The 21,111-nt window shown below is 34.5% G+C and overlaps 1 non-coding gene across 1 annotated transcript; it reads left to right on the forward strand.

The window, feature by feature from the left end:
* Positions 1 to 1,672: 1,672 nt before the first annotated feature.
* LOC118485181 lies at positions 1,673 to 1,778 on the forward strand. Its single transcript, XR_004875486.1, has one exon. It is a non-coding gene; the product is annotated as a small nucleolar RNA R71 (small nucleolar RNA).
* The last annotated feature ends 19,333 nt before the right edge of the window (positions 1,779 to 21,111 follow it).

Below are 21,111 nucleotides of genomic sequence, written 5' to 3' on the forward strand. Positions count from 1 at the left end.
CACGTATATAAACGTATCACAGGAATGGGCCAAGCCCATTAGAAAGACTGGGCCGAAAGATGCCGAAGGATATGTTTCGTGATCCTTCGGACCGAAAGATGTCGAAGGACCTTATCTTTGCTCGAAGGGTATGTTTCGAGATCCTTCGAACCTAAGGTTATCTTTCGTGATCCTTCGATCTGTATGTCATGTTTCGTAATCTGGACTAAGTGTTTTAATAATAATTCTAATATTATTTTCTACCACAGCGTTTAATCACATATAGGCAAAACGACAATACGTTTCATTAAAACACAACGCGTACAATTTCAAGTCCACAATCCAAACAACTAAACAGTCAAAGTCAACGCGCATCTAATGCGAAAGTGAAAGTCAGAAACTCGAGTTGTCACATTATCCCCAACTTAAAAGAAATTTCGTCCCGAAATTTGGTACGCACTCACTGAGGAAGCTAGGTAAGTTACATCGTTCACTGGTTTTCCTGGGGTGTCACATTGCAAGCCAAACTCGGACCACCTCCCTAATGCCTTAAACTCGGACCATGCATGATAACTAAACTCGGTCCAGCCATATGAATTAAACTCGGACATCATCAAAGTAAGAACCTCGGACCTATTCAACACATGAAACTCGGACCTCTTGCTTGTTTAAAAACTCGGATACAACTTCTCAAAGAGGTCGGACATTACCTAAACATGCAAAGGTCGGACATGATCCACAAGCACAAAAACTCGGGCATTTACTTCTTTTTAAACTCGGACCAGGTGTGCTATGTATATAAGCTCGGACTTAATGCTTCCTATGAAACTCGGACTATCATGATAAAACTCAGACAACCATCATGCGTGCATTCCAACATTTCACATAATCAATAAGATTAGAACGGTTACGTTCTGATGTTCATACGATCAAACCCTACCTCATACATTCATAGCAGAATCAATTCAACGATTTACATGTTCATCATATCAAGCGGATTGGCATTAGGCAGTCGAATAAACATACAACCATAATCATTACATAATAAATCATGATAAACAGGAATCAATCAAAGCTCAGAACTATCACATAAGAATTAGGGTTTGTATGAAACACAACATCAAGAATCTATACAATCAACAATCAATTAATAATGATTACACAATTACCTTGAATGATTCTAGAGAAAGAGGAATCAAGTGTGATGATTATCTTGTGCCAATGATGATGGTGATGATGCTTACTAGAGGATTAGAGAGTTACAAGTACGTGTTTTGATTTTGAGAGAATGATTAGTGAAAAGGGGATTAGGGTTAAGTATAATTAAGTTTTCACTAATAACTCTTCACACCCTCAATTATTCTATTTTACAAAGGTACACCATCTCAATCAATTTCACAGTTTCACCACCAAGTTCACATATTTGACAAGTCTATCACAATTAACAAACAACCATGCAAAATCACACAACACACTTCATTGTATCAAAACATATACAATTCCATAACAACTAACTGTGAAATCAATCAACTAAATAATACAAGAACGTGCAATAAATGCGAAATAGAATCTTGGAAATTCGAGTTGTCACACATAATTTGTACCAAAAGTCCCACCGGTAATGGACATTAGATCACGTGCATCTTCGGCACTCAACCCTTCGTGAAAGGCATTCATCAACTCCCACAATTCAATTCCATGGTGAGGGCAATTCTTTATCATCATATTGAATCGTTCAAATGCCTCATGGAACATTTCACCATGTTGTTGTTGGAAACTTCTCAACCCCTTTCGTGCATCGTTGGTCTTTTGGGCGGTGTAAAACTCGTCTAAGAAAGTTTGTTGCATCTCCCCCCATGTATATATGGATGCCGAAGGCAAAGTGTAGAACCATTTTTTCGCCCTATCTTCCAAAGAAAATTGGAATAATACCAATTTAATATCATCGGCCGAGAACCCTTGACTCCCAAGAGTGTTACAAATCGAGTCATAAGCCTCCAAATGAAAGTAAGGCTCCTCTGTTGCTAATCCTTTATACTTTGGTAAACTTTGCAAAGAGTTGGTCCTCACTTCAAATGTTCTCCCTTGATCATTGTGAGGAATGACTACCGGTGAAGGGTTTTGAGTGATTACCGGCCTAAAATGTGCTTCGATGCCCCTCACATTTTCTCTAAGGTGTCTCCTTGGTACACCAAACCTACCTCTTGGAGGAATAGGACCCATTGGCCTTGGTACTTGCCCTTGTGGTGCGATTGGTTGTTGAAACTGTTGTTGTCGCATCAATGGGCGTTGAGGTGGTCTTTGAAATTGTGGTTGTACATTTTGTGGCCGGACTTGTTGCAATGGGATAGGATGTTGCATTGGTGGCCCCAAAAACAACTATAAATAGTGGTAAAAGGGTATCGAACTCAGAGAGTATGTGGAAAGTGTGTTGATTTTATAGCTTTGTGAATTAACTACAATTAACCTAATTTGCAGAAAAATAAAGTTCAATGATTTGGATTGTGTTTTAGAAAACGAAATTAATAACTAAGTGCAAAGAAAGATTGGTTGTTTAACAGAATAGGAGAGCAACGACCATCTTAGGATTCAGTTTTCTTTAGCAATTGTGTGAAATTTCAACTAGAAAGAGTTACATAGAAATAACTCGTACACTAGAAAGAGTTACATAGACATAACTCGTACATACATAATCGCAGTGATAAAAGGGAACAAAGTACTCGGATTCTAATGCGAGGTTGTTCCCGATGATCAATTAACCAATAACCAACCCTAACCCCTCCCGTGATATCTCGGTTGCCAACGGCACCAAGAACGTACGATCAAGACTAGAAATTGCACTACCGATTAACAAGCTACAAACAATTATGCATATACCATGATATTCAAGCAACGCAAGTTATCATTCTAGAAATTCAGAAATAAACACACAAAAGTTCAAGATAAACCTTCACCTAAGATGATCACCTAGAGTTTTAGCCACGCATAGCTTGGTGAATCATCATAACAAGTAGTTTAGTGTTCATACAAATCAAAATCACAACCGAATGTTAGAAATTGTTCCAAGCCAAGCCAAAACACTCCAAATCGCCCCTAGTGTCTCCAATAACCGTCCAATGATGAGAATAGGTGAAAAGACACCCTCAAAACTGACTTAATGTGGCGGTTACATAAATTCCGCAGACTCCACCGTAACTTACGGCTCCACCGTAAGTTACGGTGGACATGATGTTGTTACGGTGCAGGTTATCTGAGTTACGGTAAGCACCAGGCCAATTTCATGTCCACCGTAAATTACGGTAGGACCGTAATTTACGGTGATGACCTGAGTTTTGCTCTTTGTTTTATCTTTCGTTCCACGCTCAACCGTTCAACTCCAAACCGTCCAAAGCTGCGTTTTATCCACTTTAAGCTCCCGAACTGCACCTGAAACATAAGCAACCGTATTCATCTAATTCAAGATAATTACGCGATTAAGTGAAGGATGAATTCGTCTTTTAACATGATTAAGGGTTGTCCTATGGACCACCCGTCACCCGTATAAACATTTTTGAAATAGATTCTACCCTTAACTACTTTTGTTTAATAAAAAAAACATTTACATTATATTAATTTATATTTAGTGTACATCTTTTGTTAATTTCAGAATAAATACTTTTGAAATCTGATAAATATTTTAAAATATTAGATTATCCCCTATACGAATTGTTTAAATTTATATTAAATTTAATTTTATAATTATCTTTTAATTGATATTACTTATCTAAAAAAATAGATGGCTTCAATGAATAACATGTGTCCTCCTATTGGTTTCTTTTATTATATAGTACTAGCGGTAAGACCCGTGTGCACACACGGGTCGTTTCTTAGAAAACCATGCATAACATATTGATAGAACATATAGATATGTGTATAGATATTGTACCAAAACGTGTTATCTATTATAGCTAAAAGACAACTATAGACATGCATCATCAGTTAATATATAAGATACATATGAGTATTTTCATTGTCCTATCAACAAAAAAAAAAGTAGCACCCACCCATTGACAATGAAACATATTTATTGACATAACTACATATAGAACATGTCTAAGAAGCAAAATTAGTACCACCGACGAACCAAATGTACGACCACAAACAATCATGACATGAAACTAAGAGGACTTTATCTTTGTCACGATATGCACAACTTTTTATAACTTCAGCAATTGAGTAGTGTAGGATCGTTTTCGGCCCTGATTGAGTCGATCAGAAGAATTCCTATCCAAAACAAGAGGCGGAAACTAATGTCTTGGTACAATTTCAGCTGGATTCACTTTTAACTATTGTTGTATTGATCTTGATAACGTTTACAAGCTCTGACAACACTTCGGCAGCACTTCGTGGCTTACCGGAAGACAACAACCTAACTATCCTCTTGATTTCGCTCTTACAACCCTATTTATAGGTGATCAGATTTCGCTCTTACATACACTGTCCATAAGAGCGAAATCACATGGTTACCATATGAGCGAAATCACATGGTTGCCATATGAGCGAAATCAGTTCCTTGACACAAGGGCGAAATCACTATCTAATACAAATCTCTTGGATTTCGTGCCCTGTTCTATCCTATACAACGCAAGACTCGATACAAGACGTAGTCGACAGACGGATGCACCAACGAACTCCCCCTCGGATGTTGACGGAGTCTTCAGTGTCGAGTCTTCTGTTGTCAACCTTTAGTCTTTATCAGTCTTCGATCTTCCTCTGAAGTATTTGTCATTGCAAGAATCCTCATTCTCTATCTCTATCATCAACAAACTCCTCTCCCTCGGATGTTTAATCTTTAATCTTCATCAGCATCAGCAAATCCAGAATTAGCATTGGTTTTCCCTACTTTATCACGGTGTCTTCACACTCCCCCTCTCAATCTGCTGGGATTGTAGTTTGGAATTCACAACTTCAAGATTCATTCCAAGATCGTTACCAGGCTCTCTTTTTGTTCAGGATCATCACCTGGCTCAAATTTACCTGCACAATCTCTACCCAACACATAAGTTTCTTTTAAAGATTTACCTTTAAACTTTTAGAAACTTTTGTAAAAAGCTTTAAAAATAATTTTCCATTCAGGATCTTTTCTTGGCTCTTATAATGCAAACTTAACAACTTCACATACTCTCTCCCAAACCTGTTCTTCATGTTTAGCACTTGGAATTTCGAAAATCAGCTTCTCAACATCAGCTTATCGAAAATCTTTTTGAATTTTTCAAAAAATATGCTAAAACACACTAAAATCTTTTTGGATTTTCTGAAAGAAAGTAAATGCAAAAATGAAATATTTATAGACAATATTTTTGTGAGTTCGTGCAAGAGGATCATATCAGTTTTGAGACATATCACCAACACCGTTATGCTTGATTACATTTTAAGTTCTAAACAATTCACCTAGATTGTCAGTATGTTTCTCCACTTAAATTTTCACACACATTTCAACTGTTTTGAGATACGCAATTAGTGTCTTAATCACTTAAACTTATTCGTGTGTCCCACCACTTGAATATACTCCCGTATCCAGATACCAATATTCAGTCTTACAGGTGAGTATACCACAGATGATATCTGTAAAGGGGTTATGTGCGAGGGCCGTGAGAGCTCAAGTCGATACTTCTGTATACGCAGAGAGATGACGGCTTCGACTTTCGGTGTGTCCCCTTTAGAGGATCTTTATTACAACAGCAAAGATTATCAATTTTATTGTTTAATCAGATTGCTGAGGGCGAGCTTATATTTCAAAGCTTTTTGCAGAAAACATTATCCGGGGACTAGGTCAGTATTTCCATACAGCAGAAGTCCCGGGATAATACCCCAGATATCACTGAGCATAAAGACCTAGTATCTCAGAATACGGGACCTTTCAAACAATATTTCAGGGGTTACATATATATCCAAGAAGTTGTTAACCCACAGAACAAGCAAGTTTGTATTTTAGGTTTATATCTTATTACAGTTTACTAAATGTGTAAAAACCTACTGACACATCCGCAGAGAGATTGTTTATCACATTTTGACTTTACATTTCTTTAGCATGTTGTGATAATCCACTGATGTACTATCATTTCCTCTTTTATGCAACAAAACTCATTTTTCAATTTTATCATGTTTTTGGCTTTTTCAATTTTTCTAATGTTTTTGGATTTTCTGAAAATTTCTTACTCCCCCTAAAATTCAAAAACATTTAACGAAAATGAAAACAAACTGTACAGAACATGACAACTGATATCGAATTGCCTCAATTCTCCATTCGCTTGGCATAAACAATCAAAACTCCCCCTCACAACAAACTATTTTCCCATTAAGATTTCAAAACACTTAAGTTTGTTTTAATCAAAATGGTTTTTCCGGAAAATAAGTTTTGTTGATTTTACCACTTGTAAAGTTTGGGGATCAAATCATCACATTGTTTTTGCCAATCTTTTGAATGATAGTTAACTCAAGTTCAATTTAATGACCTTGATTAACCACTTGTAGTATCAACCTAGTTCAAATTCTCAACCACTTGTACAAACAACAAACAAACATATCAAACTTGTTTTTCAACCAATTACCATCTGTTGGTTGAATTCTCAAGGTGCCGATTCCTACTCCTCGCTTACAAACCTGGGAGTTCCGGCAAGTCCTGCTTTTCAAAAACAGATTTTTTAAGCATTTTAAAAAATGATGCCGATTCATGCTCCGCGATTACAAACTTGGGAGCTCCGGCAAGTCAGGTTTTTATTCTTTGAAAAATATATCCACCCAAGCCTGACCTTCCTTGGGTGTAACACCATTTTCTTCATCATCTTTTCTTTCAACAGACTTATGAACACGTCTTTTAGAAGCATAAAAGTCTTTGACACTTTTGGCCACACCATTGACCATTTGTCCAAAGATACGTTTCACATTTCCGTTGAAAGTCTTTTCAACATCAAATTTCTTCTTGTCAGAATAAAATTGATTTGAAATTTCAACTTTTCCAACTTTCTTCATAAAATTTTCAGCACGCAACGGTGGAAAATTTTCATCATTCATAGTTGGAACTGATTTTTCAATCTTTCTTTCTCCACGTGGCTCCTCTGATTTTGTGGAATCAGATTCATCACCAGAATTGTTACCTGAACCTTTCACAACCCATTTTTGATTTTGTACACTTTCTTTTCTTTTCAAAGCACTCTTTGAACATTCTCCCTTCTCAAAGGTTGAATTTTCAAAGCCAGTAAACTTTCGGGTTGAAAGTTCAGTTTTCTGAACAACTTTTTCTTTCAGTTTACCAGAGACTTCCTGTTTTGGTTTGAATGTCTTCGGACAATCCCTAGCAACATGACCAACAGTCTTGCACTGAAAACAGGTTCTAGTCTCTGTCTTTTTCTGTACAACATTCTTCTTCAGCTCTTCTTGATTCTTGGCAAGGAATTCTTGATTCGTCTGCTTTCTGAATGCTTGTTCTTTCTCAGCCTCTGATGTCTTCCCTGAAACAAATACAGTTTTTGGTTTATAAATTTTTTCATTTTTATAATTTTTCGGTTGAATAAAACCAAGACCTTTCTTTTTGAAATTACGATTATGGTTTGGTTTCTTTTGGAAATTATAACCACAATTGTAACTCATTTTCTTGTTAAATCTTTGTTGGTCTCTTGAAGTGTATTGTTTAGGTTTTCCGATAAGATTTAAATCTTTTATTTCAGAAATATTAATTTCTGTAATTTTGAAAACCTTTTGAATCATTTCAAATCTGACACTTCTTATTGGAAAAGCTTCATCAGAATATAATTTGTCAGAATCTTTCAAAGTATATGCCACTTTGAATGATTCATCATTCAAATTAGATTTTGATAGCAAAAACTCTTTATCATAAACCCGTTTATCCTTTTTGACTGTTGACTTTGACGCATCGTACTCAGACTTTGACTTGGATTTGGACTCCGGTTTTAACTCCTCACAGTCATCTTTATCTAACACCTGATCGACCACACTTTTTATCTACTTTGACTCATGATCAGTGTCGGATGACGTGTACATGACATCAATGTTTTCTGGCAAGTTATCCGACGGCCCAGACTCCCATTGTAAGTTTATTGCCTTTTCGACTCTTTTGGAATTTGGATTTCGAGGTGAATATCCATTTTCGACCGGGGGCGGGCATTTATTGTAGACCACTCTTGGTTTCTTACCAGAAATTTCTACTTCATCTTCGTCTTCTGTCACAGATTTCTCTTCTTCTGAAGTCTTTACTTCTTTAAAAGTCTTCAAATTCTCCACAATCCGATAAATCCTGTCAACAACAAAAGTAGAACATGAGTAACTTTCTAATAACTTGTTGACTCTTTCAGTTTCGATTCTTTGTGTCTCCAGCTTTAATTCCAGCTCAGCACACTTTTTTATGTGAAAATTGACCTCATCAAGCTGTCCTATCTAAGCTCTCTTCAGTGTATTCATTGCTACAGCTTGTTCACCGTTTGAATCAATATACTTGTTGATTTCTCTGTTCATTGTATCATAGGATTCTTTCAATCTGTTTATGTTGTGTAGCAACTCATTGTTCTGCTTGATTAAAGAATCACAGTTCATGCACTTTTCAGGAACTATGACAGGTTTTTTATCAACTTTGACTTCAAATTCAGGAACATCTTTGACTGTTCTGTTTGATCGTGAAAATTCAGCTCTTCTCTTTTTCTCGGCTTCAGCTTCAGCTTTTAATCTCTCTTCTTCTTCTTCCTCTTCTTCAAGCTTTCTCCGTTTTTTCCTCTGCAGCTTCCATGACTTTTCTGCACTTTTCTGCCCATTTCAGATCGTAGGCATTTGCAATGAAAGCTTTAACATTTGAAGTGTCTTTGGACATCTCTTTGGCCATGAATTCTTGATCTGGGCAAAAATTGTCCCAACAGAAACCTTCAGCCAATTTTTCATCATCTTGTTTTGCCAAACACACTTTGCTGTTCGTTGGAAGATATTTATCCCAGCTAAATTTATCATATTTGCCGAACAAGCTCTCTTTGTAGGATCATCATGTTGATTTCGCTCATATGAACATCATGTTGATTTCGCTCATACAGTCATTTTAGCTCTGATACCACTTATAGGATCGATTTCGGCCCTGATTAACTAGACACGCTCTTTTTGAACCTTCAATCACATCTCTTCCGTGTGCAGTTTGTGCCTGATGCGATGCTTGTGGTGTGATTTGATGATAGATCGCCTTTTTGTGATAATCGTTGTTTCTGAAAGGGTTCTGAGCTCCACTTGTTTTTCGATTTGTGCACTCTCTCTTGAAATGTCCCTTTTCCCTGCAACGAAAACACGTAACTTTAGTCTTATAAAAACCTAAAGGTGAAACATGAGCCTCAAGAAAATCATCTCGGCCTGTAATTTGTTTAAACTTTTCGGCTCGTCTCAACACACTGGCCATGCACCATTAATATCCATCAATTCCTTTTCCTCGGCATCGATTTGATCGTAATCCTCTTTCGTGAGCATTGGATTACCGATCTTTCCGGCCACAAAACTACTATAGGATTCTAACACCATTCCCAACAAAGACATTTGATTTTTAGCAACTTCTTCAGAATAATCTTGATCACTCTCAAGATTTAATACAATATTGCATTGAAGTTTTCTTCCATTCTTTGTTGCAGAAATGTTTGGATCGAATGATGAAAATCTTGTGCTGCTTGATCCCTGAAATTTCTTTTCAGAAGAGTCTTTCACACTGAAAGCAGTTTCAATTTTTGGAGAATAATTTGTTGTTCCAGTAACACCACTCTTGTAGTACAAGCTGATGTCCTGTTCTCCATCATAGTTCTTCATCCTGGCGATCTTCTTCTGTTCCATCTCTTGAGCTTCCAGGTATTTGATGAAATCTCCCAATGTCATATTTTTATAGTCTTTTCTGTTGGATCTCAGCATCATCAGAAACGTTCCCCAGATTTCATGAGGTAGCGCATCTGCAAGTTTTTCAATCAATTCATCAGTATCCTTTTTAATACCAAGTTTCGACATATTTCTCACCAAGTTACAATATCTCTCGATAATTTGCTTGGTGTTTTCGGATTTCAAACCACGAAACAGATCAAATTCTTCCTTCATGAGAGACATTTTGTTTTTGAGCATATCATCACTTCCAACAAATTTTGCTTCCAATTCTGTCCAGATTGAATAAGCAGTTCCATCATGTTGAAGCAGTATCAAAATATCTTCTTTTATCGCTTGCTAAAGCAGACTCACCATCAATTTCTCATCCCTATATTTCTTTTTATCTTCAGTACTCATTTCTCTAATTGTTAACTGAGTATTATTTCTTGTGGGCCTAACATACGGCTCTTCAGTGTGTTCCCAAGCATCCAAATGATATGCCTCAACCCAGTTTCCAAACCGTTCGGACCACGCATTGTAATCATCAATATCCATGAGCTTAGGTGGTTTTTGAGACGTCCCGGTTTCATTTTCAAGCAAGGCACTCAGAGTTATGTTCATTGGAATAGCAAAGGCGTTATAGAATTCGTTGTCCATTGTTCAAATGTTCAAAAGTTCACAAATTTCCAAGTTTGGGCAAAATTGACTTTGAAGCGAAATCCCAAATTGACCTTGGAGTGAAATCAGCAAGAACACTTGAGCGAAATCAGCTTGAACAGATGAGCGAAATCAGGTTGAACAGATGAGCGAAATCAGATTGAACACTTGAGCGAAATCAGCTTGGTACCTTGGAGCGAAATTAACACTTAAATTGTCCACAAGAGCGAAATCAGAGAGTGCCCTATGAGCGAAATTAGATCTTTTGGTCCTTAACAGTGAAATCAGCTATGATCCAAGAGCGAAATCAGGCATGACGTCACTATTTGCACAAGTCACTACGAGCGAAACCACAATAATACTAAGTTTTAGGTCGATTTTAGCTTTGAAACTTTCAAGGGTTTATTAATGTATGATTACGAGTGCTGTGTGTGAAATTGAGCTGGTTTTACCATGAAAAATTTTCAAAAATGACAAAGAAGGTGTAGAAAATCAGAATATGCAGCTGAAATGGCAGGAACTCTTCCTCCTGAGCTCTGATACCACTTGTAGGATCGTTTTCGGCCCTGATTGAGTCGATCAGAAGAATTCCTATCCAAAACAAGAGGCGGAAACTAATGTCTTGGTGTAATTTCAGCTGGATTCACTTTTAACTGTTGTTGTATTGATCTTGATAACGTTTACAAGCTCTGACAACACTTCGGCAGCACTTCGTGGCTTACCGGAAGACAACAACCTAACTATCCTCTTGATTTCGCTCTTACAACCCTATTTATAGGTGATCAGATTTCGCTCTTACATACACTGTCCATAAGAGCGAAATCACATGGTTACCATATGAGCGAAATCACATGGTTGCCATATGAGCGAAATCAGTTCCTTGACACAAGGGCGAAATCAGGTTTATGAGATTTCGCTCCAAATGACAAATGTCATTTGGGGCGAAATCACTATCTAATACAAATCTCTTGGATTTCGTGCCCTGTTCTATCCTATACAACGCAAGACTCGATACAAGACGTAGTCGACAGACGGATGCACCAACAAATAGACTTGTGAAACTCTAACGAAAGTTCATCACCAAAAGCAATATTGTAAGATCTCAGATAAGAAGACCATCCAAAAACAGCGTAGTTGAATCCAGTATTGGTTTTTTGAGATGTTGTAAACAGTTCCTGGACTTCACATTTGAGATTCTGGATCTTGATAGCCTTAGGATTATCAGTATGCAGATCCAACGCAGAAGATACATCTGATGGCAGATGCTAAAAAATAGAAAATTTAATAGTGAATTTTATAAAATATTGATATATAACTGAAATTGTTGAAATAACGAAACAAAGCAACGACTGCAAAAGCTTACAAGTCTGTGTATGACTGATTCTCAAGTGGATGATACTAAACGAACCTTTTGAACTTTACACGGTCTATCAACAGCTTGTTTATCCTCTACAATTGTCTTGCCACGAAGTTTGTGTATCTTTTCAACCTAAGTAAATTAATTTAGAATATAACAACTCTTAATTCTTGAAATTTTATAACTTTCTTTATCAATACAAACTATCTTCTCAACTCAGCTTTGAAGTTTAAGACTCAATCATACAGAAGAATATCAATATATTGAGACAATAATAAAATAGACAGTATAAAACTAATAAACGCTTACATTAGATACAACACTTGAAGAGGCAGAAATGTCACGAACAGGAAAATATTTAGACTGTAGTTGAGGATCGTTAACATCATCAGGTATTTTTACAGAATGATCTTCAGGCTACAACAAAATTTAAAAAAAAACCTTCTTATACTTATTATACAATAAAATATATGCGTGGGAAATTATAAATTTACAGCATTTTTAACATCTGACTCATCAACCAGACGCGCAATCTTTGAATCAAATAGCCCGTCATCAGCAAATTATATTTATAAGAAGGATCATATATAAGAAACCAAATTTTAAATCATAATAATATATAAATATTACATGTGTATATATACAATAAAAATATCCTCAAAACTCGTAAACTGCTTAGAATTACCAACCGAAGCTCCAGTATCCTCATCATCTAAAGCAACTTCCTCAGAATCCAGAACCTGTTTGTGTTTAGCCTACAAAATGAGATTTCAAAAGTTATTAGCATAATATAATAAACGTTACTTATCACCATCATGTTATCAAACATTGTATTTTATCATCAAAATTTTATACCGCAGCCAATAAATCAAACCCATCATCTCCATAAACTGAATCATCCAAAACAACAACATCAACTTTCTTGAAGGAAACCTCAGTTCCAGTCTCAGAATGGAAAATGGAAAGCTTCTCAGAATGGAAAATGGAAAGCTCAAACGTTTTAGATGCAATCATGGTGAAAACCAACTAAGATTCAACTGCTATGGGAACTTCTTCAATCAATTTTAACCATCCATCAGTAAATCCGCATCCATCAGTCCATCCTTTCATCATCACATTCCAAAACCTTTCGCCAACATAGATAGTTGCCATCCCATACTCGTAATTTTTACCCTAGAATTGTTTCCAAAATTTGTCAGCAATTAGCTATAGAAGAAGCAAAGGAATATTTAGTGCAGACTTACAAATTTGATATGAACTAATGAGCAACAGAAGTTACAACGGATTAGTCAACAAAAGTTAAAACGATAATTACTCAACAGGGTTAGTCAACAGTAGTTACAGTATTTACACACAACCTAACCACTGTTTGGCTATCAACTATTACATACCTCTGTTGCTATCCAACAGAGGTTTCGTAACAACTGTCATCCATTATGTCCAGCAGAGGTTGCAATGTGGACAGATCTTAAATATTAGATGTTAGTCAACCGAAGTTAAAAGACTTAGTCAACAGAAGTTAAAAAGGTTAGTCAACAGATGTTAATATTATAAGGAAACAGACGTTAAAAGGGCAACCAGATGTTAGCAAGTTGTTGAGCTAGCAAAAATTGTTTACTGTAAGTAACAAAATAATATATCGTTACTTACAGTCATGCCAAGTTCAGGTCTAATATTTGCTGAAATGTAAGAGTTCTCGTAGACATTTTCTTTAAAACATGAGATAACAAATGACAAACGTCCAATAGCTTTCACCAATGCAGCATCTTTCGTTTTCAAACAACAATCTTTAACAAACTTTGTCCATCCATCCGTAAATATACAATGATCATCTCTCTTCCTTACTCGTACTAACCATGATTTGTCACCATTAAGTAACTCTATAATTCGACCGTACGGGACCTCCTTGCCCCACAACAGAGTCTCAAAATCAAGTGGTATATTCTGCGACAGTAGTTAACAAACATCTTACATCAAAAATTAACGTAGAATCCTAATAGTAGCAAGAAAGTTAAAAAAAACATACCAAAAATATAAAATTATCTTCATTAAGGAATTGTAAAAAGGATGGTGTTTGATTGGATAGATTCATATCTGCAATAAACAATTTAAACTTACAAGTTATAAAGATGAACAGCATGCAACAAAATTCATAGACAAACAACATTATAAAATAGACATCACTAATATCCATTAAACTAAATCAACACTTAAAAAACAAAAGTACCAAATATTAACCGGACTATTTGTATAATCACACACTTAAGGTATTATAAAAACAAAGCACAAAACAAAAATCATCATCTCTCACAACAGTTAAGCAAATGAGCATCAACCAAAAATTATATGGTTGATTTATCAATCGTAATGTAGAAGACAACATCACGAAGATGCATGCACAAATTGTGACAGAGAATGCTATCAGTAACTTCATTTAAGTTAATGCAGTACTTAATCGATAAAAATACACCGGATTACAGCAACTATTATTTGCTTCAACAAAGAATATGAAACGCCGTCAGTGACAAATACATACTCATAACATCAAATAATAATTAATCTAACATTTATAATACAAACAATAAATTCAAAGAAACAATACTTGGTTTTATAGCGTGTAATCTATATTATGCAATAGAACCTTGCCGATTTTGATAAGAAAGTTATTTGAGAAAACTTCCGAATATTCAATAATGGAGATGAGAAGTATATTAAATGGAGTTAATACAGATGTTACATTTACACTGGTTGGTTGAAATTAAGTTTTGTAAAATTTATACTTTACTCCCTTTTACATTAAAACGGGGCAATTTTTGCACAGCAGCAACCACTGCTTGACTATAAATTTAATGTTAACTAAGAAAAACTTATCTATTAATTCATATATTTATATAATTAAAAATAGTTTTTAAATCCCGATATTAAAGATTATTATAAGTTAAATAAATAAACAATTACAAGTTAATAGATAAATATCTTACTTTCAACAATCCCAATACAATCTTACCTCTTCTTCTCCGGCGAAAAAACTCTTCAGTTTCTTCTTCTTCAGACTTGACGATCAGAAGTTTAAAGTTTTAGATCAGGTATTTTTTTGTTCTCTTGTGTATTTTACAGGTATGCTTTGACATGTTCCTTTCAGTTTCCTCATTTCAAATTATATAAACATCAAAATCATAATCTACTGATGTTAAAATAGATAAACTTATATGAACTTGTTTTCTTTATTTTATAATAAGATTTATATAAACCTATTTAGTTACATTTTGATTCATTCCATCTAAATAACAATCTGAAATATTATTGTTTCATAAATATTTGGTTGTATATTTTACGAATGGTTTTAGAATTATTGTATCAACTGCCATGTAGTGTTGATAAATTTGTTCTATCAATATTAATTTTGATAAAATATTCTGCAATTAGTTTATAGTACTCATATGTCTGATTTGTAAGTGAATATAGCCTTGGCTGCTGAAAAAAACTGAAGTTTGAAGTTGACACAAACATGGATATTTGAAAACTTTATTGCCATATAATACTTTTTTATTATACAAGAATATAAATTTGATCTTACACAGTGTTAGATTCATATTGTTGGTTGTAGGGACCATATTGAAGTACACAACATATAAGTTTGGTCATACAGAGTGTTGGATATTTTTTTATACCTTAAATAGAATCCTTTTCAGATACAATTGATTTTATCTTTTAGTATTTAATTGTTATTGTATTTTTTACTTTCAGTTGGAGTTTATGATAATTATCAATGTCTCTGAATTGACAGACCTAAATGAGGGATTGGTAAACTATATTCTTAGAACAAATTAGCTCAAATCACAATTGTATGCTAAAAACTGTATTTATAAAATTAAAGATATATATTAAATGTTGTGTATTTTATATACATAGGTACTTCCAAGGATAATGAGTAACCAATTACCAAGAAAGTGTGAAGTAACAAAGTTGGTTGATTATACGGGTTTTAAGTATAAGATTGCAGTACAGATCATCGGTCATAAAAGTAAGAGGATAAACGGGCCAGAATGGACTCGGTTTGTTGAAACTTATAGAAATAACAACATAGACAAGCTGTGTTTAAAAAAATTGAAGGAAGTAAAATTTGAGATAAATGTTTTGAACAATGAGGGATTGGAGAATAGAAACGATGGCTCGAACAGAGATTATGTTCATGGTTGCTTGATACAGGCTGAAGAAGAAACATACTGCAAGCAGGTTAAAAATTGCTACCTTATTTTTATATATTGCCAGTGTATCTTTTGGACTGTTAGAAAAACTTCTAATTTATATTTTATATCCTATATAAAATCTAATATGACATTTCTAAAATGTATGAAAATTATAGCATTTACCGCACGGTTTGCTGAAGCTGTTGTCAGAGAGGAGATTAAAAATTGATAACTTGGTTGCAAAAGTACATGGACCAAAGCAGAGTAGTAAAGTTGATGTGTATTATGTTTTCTCTCCTGAAAACAAAAAGGGATTGACTGCTGGTTTTATGGGACCAGGATGCACAACTTTTTGCTTCGAAAATGACACTGAGGAAAGCTGCCAACTGTTGTTTCAATGGACGGGAAGTACTCCTGAAGACGACTTTAACTTCACTGTAAAGGTTTTTAACAAAGACGGGATTGGACTTCACGGGGAGACTAAACATCACTACAGCCGTACCAATCACCAACACCGCAAAAAGCGTCCACATTATAAAAAACAGTTTGAATACCATGTTTTAGAGACACACAGCTTGGTATTTACATATCTACTTTTAATATGGTTGATTTTACTTATAATGTTGGATCTATCTGTTATCACTTAAAGTATATGCTATTTTGAATGAATAACTAAAGAAAGAATTTTCCTTTACAGGCAATACCGAGGAACTTTGTTCGAGAACACCAGCTAAATGACTACCGTAGAGCTGTGTTGTCATTTGGTCATGTGAGGTTTTTGGTACAGCTGGTTGTTAGGAGAGATCCGAGAAGACCTGACGACAACAACCATCTAGTGATGTATACAAACTGGCAGCGTATCATGGATGAAACGAGAATATCTGTGGGGAAAAAACTGAGGCTTGAGATAGTCGAAGAAAAAAGTGTAACATGAGATAAAATACACTTTGAAGTTTGTTGACATAGTCTTTGAACATCTTTGCAGCCTTTAATAATTTATGTTTTTGTTGACATGTTTGATGGACAAATTTCTTCTTCGAAAACTAACTTAAGAATGAAGTTATGTAGTCTTAGTATATACTTTCAAAACTTTGTGGTTTTACCTTTTTATATTTTTCAACTAAACATTACTATATTTTGCATCTAAACATTACTATTTTCCATTTCATTTCCGGGTCGCTCAATAAAAAGAAATATAAGACTCAAAATTAATAAAATAGTACAAAACTTGTAATTACAAATAACAGTATTTTAAAAATATGCTCCTACCAAAGGGACAAACTCAACATTTGTTTCGCTAAACTTTGCAAACCAAAAGGTCTGTTGAAGACAACCACTGTTGAAAGAAAGTCTGTTAAACCAAACAACCTCAGCTCATGAACCAAACAAACTCTGTTGATGAACCAAAAGGTCTGTTAAAACAAAGACTATTGAAGCAAAGGTCTGCTAAAGAGAACCTCTGTTGATGAAGCCAAATCTATGATGAACATAAGTTCTGCTGTGGACCAACAAATATTACACAATTCAACAGAAGATCTATAATATAAGATCTTTAACAGATGATGATCAACAGCTCATAAGGTCTGTTGAAGCACGCTATAACAGTGCTTAGCCTTTAACAAGTCTTTAACAGTTCTTAGGGGTTAACAGATGATAGCACGCTATAATAGTGCTTAGCCTCTAACAGATGTTAATGTATCTTAGACCCTAACAATTTTCCCACTAACCAATTGATTAAATTTTCATTCATTAATCTAACAATAATATACAACCCTACTACTTGTCCAGTCCATCAATATCACCAAAATTGTATATAATGTATAATAACAATATTATATAACAAACAAAAGGTTAACTTTACTTGATATTCAAACATAGACATTACATACCATATTCATCATTGTACCCCTTACAAAGCAAACTTTTAACCATAGTTTGTTAAAACAACAGTTAACAGACATAAATAAAAACCACAAGGATTCTTCAAAAATAAGTGGTTCTACTTATCTCTCATAAAATTGTTTTTTCATAAGCATCTAATTGTTAACATTAGTCAGCTTCTTCCGGGTTCTTCTCACATTAGTGGAAAGCTCACCAACGTTTACAACATCAGCATCTTGAGCCATCCGCTTTCCATTGGGACTTGATCCAGAATCCTTTTCAACTTCAACGACTGAAGAGTCGGCCGTAACAGAGACAGCATCCTTGCAACAGATCACAAACAACTATTGATCTCATTTAATAAAATAATGAACTCTTTTTAAACATACTAAACATACTTTAAAAATAAATACTCACCCTTGAAGTTCGTTCAGCAGACACCTGGGAAGATTCTGAAAGGTTAACAACTTTAACGTCAGCTACCTCTTGAGTAACCTAAAGGATCATAATATATGATATCATATAAAAAAGTGCAGAATCCAGTCTTTAAAACTCAAAAGAAAAATAAATAGATTGAAAGAGTAATTTTATATGCTACCTCATCAGTATTTTCATCACCATTACCATCTCCACCAACCAACTCAGCAATTATTACTGGATCATCACCTGAAATATACACATATAACTAAGTAAACTGCAAAACTATATTCAAATATCAGTCTTAGAATGTTACTTATCTTACTTTGTGGTGATCGACGTACATTCACTATGACATTTGAGACAAACCAAAGAAGTCGCAGGCAATCGAAGAATATCATCTGAAACATTTTCAACATTCTGCAAGTATTCACTTTTACCCATCACCTTCTTGAAACACTTACGACAGGCAGCATAAAACCAACCATACTCTTCTTGCACAATCTTAATTGTCGCAACCACAACATAAGACATTTCATGTAAAAACAATATATGAACTTGTAATCTCTAGTTTGACAAACATGCAGGTGACAAACCAAACAAATAACCAAACTATATAAAAATATGTGAAACCTTTTCTATCTCACTAATCTCATCAATATGTTTCTTCACACCATCAGTTACAAATTCTTTATGCAATGGAAAAACACTCTGAGACGATAGTACTATTTGAGAAGTAGAACCACTCCCTTGTCCAAACTTTGGTATAAGCCTTTTGAATACCACAAATAACATGAAAACCAAGTATTTGACTTGAACATCTATATACAATAGAAATTACATTGACAAATTACCTCCTCCCTAGCTCATTAACTTCATCAATTTCTTCATTCAGAAAAATCCGTGTTGCAAACTTATCACTTTGAATAGTATATTCACCTACATACAAAAGTATATAGATATTTAATGTATACCTGTCTTTATATTGCCAGAAATAAACAGTATAGTTATGATTTGTAGAAAGTAACAAAAATACCTTTCCATTCCTTACACTTTCCATGCTGTATAACAGCCATCACATGCTAATGAGGTGGGATTTTAGAAATGAAGTCCTTAATCTGCAGAGCATAATCATTTCACACAGTACACCGCAAAACCTTACCCCTACATGAAAAGAATATTCATATGACGATATACTAAAGACTAATTTATGACCATTTCTTTACAAATCTCTAATATCAAAACCAAATTGAATGAATAAAAACACAAAATCAAAGGAAAGTTATGACATTTATTAAAGTAGCAAATGAGCCATAAATTAACTAACATATTCACTAAGAATAAACTGTTGATCTTATTTATTACGATGATTCAGCATTAGATACAAACACAATAGATCTCATTTATTACCATTATCATGATCTCACATTAAATACCAACATTCTTCATCTTATTTATTAACATCATTAAATACAAACAATGATCTGTACATGATTGCACATGTAAACAACAACTTACTCCAAGTCTTCAATATCGAAATTGATCTTCTTAGTCTCCTTTGGAGGTCGATCAAAGATTTCAAGATCTCCACAACAAACCACAGATCCAACAACATCTATATGATCACATTATACAAGAATATAAGTAAAACTCTCTAATATTATACAAGCAAGACATGATTATAAAAATATACACTACCAACACTCAAAGCGTTTAACGCCTCTCCTTGAAGAATATCTTCATAAGCTCTGAAGTTGAAACCATATTCAACACCTTGCCAATCTCTCACAGGAGTAACAGTTGTGCATCTATAAAAGTTGATTTTATAAGGCTGCACTACTATTTTATATAAATCTTTATTCTCACCAACACCAAATTTCGACAGAATCACAACAGCATCTTCTTGAAGCTGTCCATCAAAAACAGGTATCAGATGACTCTTAATACCTGCTTGAATCTTAGCACCCTGAAGAACATTTAAAGAAAGTATCTTCTTAGCATACACCACTACATTCTCTAATAAAACGGAAAAGCAGAGATACAAATTACCTTTTCATCAATGAAGATGAGATCCATCTTGTAACCCTGGTTCCATTTTCGAATAATTCTCGCTTTCATGTTCCACATATCTTTCCCAGGATTCAAATCTTTTACAAAACTAAGATTGTTACTGTCAACTGATATTGATATGCTTCTAATTCAGAATTCGGATTGTGATTAAATTTCAAATTTCAAAATCAGAGAAGATGAAAGCGTGATGAAATATGAAGAGGGAAATGGGAAGAAAAGGCTTATATAAGAAGGATGATTGACAGGAGTTTCTGAGTGACATGCATTAATTGCTAATTACTTATTCTCATGCATTTTTGAATTTGAATTTCCCGGTAATTAGCCTTAAACATCTGCTGATCTAAAAGCATTACAGAACATAACAACAACTGCTGCTAGGTATTAAAGTAAAATCACATATAAATGAGCAGATGTTTACCCTAGCAGAGGTTTGATGACAGACCTTTGGAATTTGAATGTGGGCCACCTTTAAATTTTAAAGTCTTTATATATTAGGCTTTGTGATATAAAAATGACATAAGAAAAGTCTTGTTGGACAGTCTCTCCAGCTGACACATCAGCTTTTCTTATGTCACTCAGATTTCTCCTTTTATAGAAAGTATAAATAGATATAAATCACCCAATAACAATTTTAAACTCTTCATTGTGTATTTATAGGTAAATGAATTTTGCATTTAAGATATGTATAAA

Source organism: Helianthus annuus, chromosome 12 (genome assembly GCF_002127325.2).
Source record: "Helianthus annuus cultivar XRQ/B chromosome 12, HanXRQr2.0-SUNRISE, whole genome shotgun sequence".
Lineage (NCBI taxonomy): Eukaryota > Viridiplantae > Streptophyta > Magnoliopsida > Asterales > Asteraceae > Helianthus > Helianthus annuus.